This window comes from Corythoichthys intestinalis, chromosome 14 (genome assembly GCF_030265065.1).
Source record: "Corythoichthys intestinalis isolate RoL2023-P3 chromosome 14, ASM3026506v1, whole genome shotgun sequence".
Taxonomy (NCBI): Eukaryota; Metazoa; Chordata; class Actinopteri; order Syngnathiformes; family Syngnathidae; genus Corythoichthys; species Corythoichthys intestinalis.
In genome coordinates, this window is record NC_080408.1 from 13787547 (window position 1) to 13794429 (window position 6883).

At 36.3% G+C, this 6883-nt stretch overlaps 1 protein-coding gene across 1 annotated transcript in view; it reads left to right on the forward strand.

The window, feature by feature from the left end:
• The window catches only part of LOC130929472 (uncharacterized), a 29346-nt gene extending 22669 nt beyond the window's left edge, over nt 1-6677 (forward strand). The window contains exon 4 of the mRNA XM_057856620.1: nt 6019-6677. The gene's annotated coding sequence lies outside the window, so the exon portion shown is untranslated. The remainder of the gene's footprint in view (nt 1-6018) is intronic.
• The last annotated feature ends 206 nt before the right edge of the window (nt 6678-6883 follow it).

A 6883-nucleotide genomic window follows, 5' to 3' on the forward strand; every position in this document is an offset into this window, starting at 1 on the left:
TTTGTTTTCTCCTTGAGATAACTGTTGTTGTGATTTGGTCTAAACAAATAAAAGTTGATTTGATTTGATTTGACTTAGAACACATCCATAACTGGACAGTATGGACATGCAGGTGACAATGTTTTTTTTAGGTAACTTATTGTGGTTCCTCGGTTTTATTATTATTACCGTATTGGCCCGAATATAAGAATATAAGACGGCCCTGATTATAAGACAACCCCTCTTTTTCAAGACTCAAGTTTGAAAAAAGACTTTTTGAACACCAAATTAATTTTTATACAGAAATAATTACAGTACATCAGAAACAATAATACAACAATATATTTGAGAGAAAAAGCATGTTATTTTGCCTCATTCAAATCTTAATATCTGAACATTTAAATATGTAAACTAAAGTGCAATCACATTCGCAAATGAATGGCTTTTGGTTTTTGAAATGTAAATAAACCAATCCATTGCGATAAAACAACAAAATTGCAATAACTGCATTAATCATCAAAGTCTAACTGTAACTGTAGTCTTGAAACAAATCTCAATAAGGAAAAACATTGCAATAAAATAATGCAAACTGGTTAAACTTGAGAGTAGCCTGAGATCTGTCATGACAGAACATCGCTTCAGTGATATCTGGTGCCATCTAGCGTTGATAATGGGGAGTGTAGCTGAGATCTGTCATAGCAGAACATCGCTTCAATGATATCTGGCGTCATCTAGTGTCATGAATGGGTATAATGTCTAGACCGCGAATATAAGACGACCCCCTCTTTTTTTCAATCTTGTTTCAATGCAAAAAAGCACCGTCTGTACATCAATATTTTTTAATAAATGGTTTTTCAAGACCTCAAATGTAATAATTAATCAAATGAACACTCACACAGTAATTCTCTTTCCATTAGCAGTTTGTGTGTGGGAAGGTACTGGATTTGGTGCTGATCTGGATAAGGTGGCTGCAAAAGATGACCCAGCATGTACAGAAGTGGGCAAAAGTGGGATGTTACATTATATTAGTCAAATAGCTGTTGAGTGAGATTAGAGACTGTGGTGAAATTAGTGCATCACGGGAAACAGTGAAACGGGCAGAAGGCGCATGATAAAAATGATTTCATTATTATTTAAAGACTTACTACTATACAGTGGTATCAAAAAGTATCTGAACCTTTAGGAATTTCTCACATTCCTGCATAAAATCACCACCAAATATGATCTGATCTTTGTCAAAATCACACAGATGAAAATACAGTGTCTGCTTTAACTAAAACCACCCAAACATTCATAGGTTTTCATATTTTAATGAGGATAATATGCAAACAATGACAAGACAGAAGGGGAAAAAAAGTAAGTGAAACTTCTGCCTAAGGAGACTTAAAGAGCAATTGAAACCAATTTTTACCAAACATTTTAAGTCAGGTGTGTGCTCAATCACTGATGAGTGGTTTAAAGCTGCCCTGCCCACTATAAAACATATACCTGGTAAGAAATGTCTTGATGAGAAGCATTGTCTGATGTTCATCATGGCTCGGTCAAAAAACCTGCGATCAAGGATTAATGATTTGTATAAAGCTGGGGAAGGATACAAAACCCTCTCTAAAAGTCTGGATGTTTATCAATCGACAGTCAGAGAAGTTGTCTACAAATGGAGACAGTTTGGCCCTGTTGGTTCTCTCCCAAGGAGTGACCGTCCACCAAAGAAAAGTTCAGTGCAGAATGCTATGAGAGGTAAAAAAGAACCCTAGATATCTTTGTGCACACATCTATTATATGTAAAACTATGGCCAAGAATTGTGTTGATGGGAGGAATCCACGGAGGAAGGCATTGCTGGCTAAAAAAAAACAATTGTTGCTTGTTTAATGTTCGCAAAAAGGTACTTGGACACTCCACAGAAGTTTTGGCAAAATATTTTGTGGACTAATGAAACCAAAGTTGAATTGTTTGGGATTAACACACAACGGCATGTGTGGAGGAAAAATAGAAAAGCTCCCCAACATCAACACCTCATACCCACCGTTAGGCATGAAGGAGGGAGCATCATGATTTGGGGCTGTTTTGCTACCTCATGGCCTGGACAACATGCTATCATTAATGGAAGAATGAATTCAAGTTTATCAGGATGTTTTGTAGGAAAACCAAAGGCCGTCTGTCAGACAGTTGAAGCTAAAAAAGACGATGGATGCTGCAACAAGACAATGATCCAAAATACAGAAGTGAATCAACTTCAGAATGGTTTCAGAAGAACAAAATACACCTTCTGGAGTGGCCAAGTCAAAGGCCAGACTTAAACCCCATTGAGATGCGGTGGCATGACCTAAAGACAGCGATTCATGCCAGACATCCCAGGAATCTGACTGAACTACAGTAGTTTTGTAGAGAAGAATGGCCCAAGATTAGTCCTGATCGATGTGCCAGACTGATCTGCAGCTACAGGAAGTTATTGCTGCCAAAGGGGGTGGGGGCGTAGGCGGAGTTTGACTTTTGGGGCGGGGGGCACAACATGTTGATGACCCCGAAACGCAGTGTCAGCAATAAAATTAACTTAAAAAAATATTTATAATAATAAGTTGACAATGAGTGTTTTTTTGTTTCCCATCATTCTTGAAGGGAATTCTAAATCAGGCTGCTTAGGCAATACTTTTTGCCAAGATCGTCATCCATTGAATATGGTACGCCCGCCGGTGTCGTGCCAATGTAGTTACCCCAGTCAAAAATTGCATCCCCTGGGCGGAGCCATATGGAGGTAGATTTGTGTCTTTATTATTCAATCAAAATATATATCTTCAACCAAAAAAAGTCACTTTAATCAAAAAAAAATATGTGTTTGAATGCAAAAATAAATTTGAAACTCAATTCATGCGAAAGCTATTTTTCTTCAATTTAAAATTTTTTTTTTTTTTTAATTGAAGTAAAGTTTTTTTTTTTTTATTGAAGCAACTTTTTTGATTGAAGTAATGTTTATTTGTGTTTGGGCCACATTTTGGCTAGGACATTTTTGTCATTATTCAATCAAAAAATAACTTGCTTCAAAAAATATCTGTTTTCAAAAAGAAAAATCACTTCAGTCAAAAAAAGAAAAATTTCAATCATAGAAAACTATTTGAGATTGAAAAATTTGCATTTGAACACTTAATTTTTAATTGAAAAAGTTTTCTTTGATTGAAACAATCCTTTTTGTGTTTGGGCCATATTATGGGTGGGACATTTGTGTCTAAATCATTCAATCCCCCAAAAAGTTGCTTTAATCAAAAAAAAAAAAAAAAAAAAAAAAAAAAAATTAAATCAAAGAAAAAAATTATTTGGAAAAAAAAATCTCTCTCTCTGTCTCTCTCTCTCTCTATACATATATATGTATATATTTATGTATATATATATATATATATATATATATATATATATATATATATATATATATATATATATATATATATATATATATATATATATATATATATATATTAAGGCTGGGACTTTTTAACGCAATTAATAGTTTCAGTTCCATTTGTCCGCATGCAGAACCTTCCTACTCACGTTTTTCTGGTACGCCGGTAAGTCTGACGCACACAAACAAACGCTAACAGCAGTGATGGGAGGTGACATTTTATTTGGACGGTTAGGGGCCAGTTATTCCCTATAAAACGCGTCCTGATGGAACAATGGACAAGAGCATCGTTTTGTGTAAGCTGCTGAGGCGGCCGCGCCCCTTCCTCGTCCCCCTCTTCCGGCCCGCCCTTTAACCAGGGCGCAGCGGCGGCGGCGAGGGTCCCGGCGGGGTCGGCTTGGCGGTCGCGGTTGCACCCAGCGGGCCGCCTTGGCCGACGCTTGTGCAAGCTGCTATACGATGACGAAAAGCAGACCAAAGAAGACCTATTGAAGTCTGTCGAGTATGTTGGTTTGACACGGGACCACTGGACTTTCTTGAGCAATTCTAACTATCTCGGAGTGACCGTACATACAAGACAAGTCGTCAACAATGAAGGGCATTTGGCGTCTTTCGTCCTGACTGTCCAAAAAGCCAACGACAGACACTATACAGTAAACTGTGCAGACCAGTTTTTCCCGGTAGCTGAGTCCTGGGAGATTGAACGAAAAGTCACAGCAATTGGTACGGATTGTTAAAAAAACTTAATGTTGAAGTGTCGCACTTAAATTGTTATTTTCTTGCAGTTTAATTATCAATGTTTACATTTCACTATTTGAAAGAAAATGTTTGGCAATATTTTATGCCTCATAGTTTTATCTTGTAACTACTGAAAAGTAGTTTGTTACTGTTTTTTAACTGTTTACATATCGAAAGAAAAATGTTTTCAAAGAACATGAATAATCCGGGTGCCTGAAACACTTGAAACCTGAATAGCTGTATGAGCACTTTGACCAATTGTTTGCTGATGACATTACATATTAACAGCAATAAATTTGTTGTTAAGCTCAAAAAGGCTTTTTTATTGAGAACATGATTTGTTTTGTCAATATATGGTTTTCAATTAGAATGCGATTAATTTCGATTAATTAATTACAGACCCTGTAATTAACTCGATTAAAAATTTTAATCGAGTCCCACCACTAATATGCTTTGCATTAATTTATATGCAAAGCAAATGTTCAAAAAATAATTTTGACCCATTATAAAATATATATATATATATATATTTTGGTTCATTTCATTCATTTTTGTTACAGTTTTATTGCTTTACAACTTTTATATACATAGGAAAGTCAATTACATGCAAGGACACTTTTTGGCCACGAGGGGGGCCTGCCCCCCCCTTAAAATCCGCTTATGGGTGGAGGCACAAAATATTAAATGTGATGGTTTACTTACTTAATTTCCCCTTCTGTCATTGTTTGCATACTATCCTCATTAAAATATGAAAACCTATAAATGTTTGGGTGGTTCTAGTTAAAGCACTGTTTTTTTTTTCATCTGTGTGATTTTGACAAAGATCAGATCACATTTGATGGTGATTTTATGCAGAAATGTGAGAAATTCTAAAAGGTTCAGATACATTATCATAGTACTGTATGTATTGTTTTTCTTTTGTTGTCTATATAATTTTTTTGAATACTGCTATCATCAAATATTATTTGTTTTTTATTATTATTATTGAACATTTTTCTTGATGCCCTTTTGGACGCTGCGACGCCCCTAGCATTTGCCTAGCTTGCTTTATGGTCTGGAAATATCGATTCTTGGTCGGAGGAAATCGATAACCTATTGGGCTACAAAGTATCACGATATGTATCACTTTTTCGATATACAGTATTGTTACACCTTTAAAAGCTAATGTACACTGGTTCCCGGTATTGGCAGCCTGAGACCCCAAAATTTGGATGATTTTTTTTAATTCTGAGCTATAAAAATGGGGATTGAGAGGTATACTGGCACATTGGATCTTGTGATCCACTTGGTTTTCGGCCACTGACAATCAGGACGCAGGATTGTTTTCCTGGCTTCTTATGTTAGTTTGTCCTTGCCATCTTGCACATGTGGTTCACCGCACTGAAATCACCATCCACTCAGGTTTAATTACTCAAAGAAATTCCCCTCTTACATTGCCCAGCTGAGCCAATTTGTGCTTAACAGAACAGCCAAAATCATGGTTCGAGAAATACGATGTCGAAGTTCCATTATCAGTTCAAGGATCAACTTAATGTTTAGTCTGGGACCATGAATGCTTCCACCTGTGTATATGCAGATGTAGCCAAATTTTAAATTTGGAGACATAGCACTAGAAAGTGCTAGCCTAGTTCATGGTCAGCAGGAATTAATGCAAAACCACCAGGGGGCACTCCAGCACTAATATGAATTCATTACTAAGTTTTACAGTCATAGTCATAAGATTTCATCAAACAAATTAGAAGTCAAGATGTATTTAATATTATTGTAAGCCACTGTAACACTACTTGAGTGTTAACCTTATGCTGAAATATCGGAAATATTAAAAAAAATATATTATTACATGAAAATTTATTGCACTCTAAAATTCAAAATGGACCAAAATACATGTTGTGTTTTGCTCTTGTTGCAGTGCCAGTGACGGAAGCCCAATCCGAATTAAATAGGAAGAGTGATAAGTTGCCAACCTTCTCCTTCAAAATAGATTGGACTTCAATCACCATCAATGGCAGCAAAGGCAAACAGTCAGCGGCAGCTAAATTGGATAAAGATGTGTATCGTTATAGCTATGTTTAAAAACAATGGACTTTTTTCTTACTGTGGGCCAAATGAGATAGAAGTGCAGGAGGCGTGAGTACTTTTCTGTGGGTTTCTCAAATAAATCAATTTGACATCTCAATTATCCGGTGGGTAAGATAATGCATCTGAGTGTCCCATATTTTAACTTTGAAATAAAAAGAAGTGACTCCAGCATTTCAGTGTCCTTGCCAAGTGATTTATGGAATTTGAATTCCCGAGTAAGGAAAATTTGCCATGTTGATCAAAAGGTGGCGCTGTGTGTTTACTGGTTTTGTCAGATATTCTTCTTCTTTCTCCTTCTTGCTTGTCTTTGGTTTGGCAAGCGTCTACGTTTGTGTTTGTTTAAATCTTGTCTGAGAATTTCACTCAGCTGCTCTCACAAGCTCCTGCTGCTATCACAGCTCACCGCCTTGGCCCAACAACAAGTACAGTCATCATTGGGCCAACCGTTTTATTCACTGATAGCAAGTTTGTCAAGGCAAGCCGATATATATGCAGGTATTTTAAAAGGCATGATCCCAATTAGTCTCATCTTTATGGGGCGCCGTTTGTAAAGCAGCACATGCTGAAAGTTACGACGACATTTTCTCACATTTAACGCAGCAGTTTTTAAAATGTGTGACAATTTTAGTCACTTTTTTTGCACATTTAATGTAAATCTTAAATCTAAATCTTAAGTCTAAATCTTAAGTCTAAAT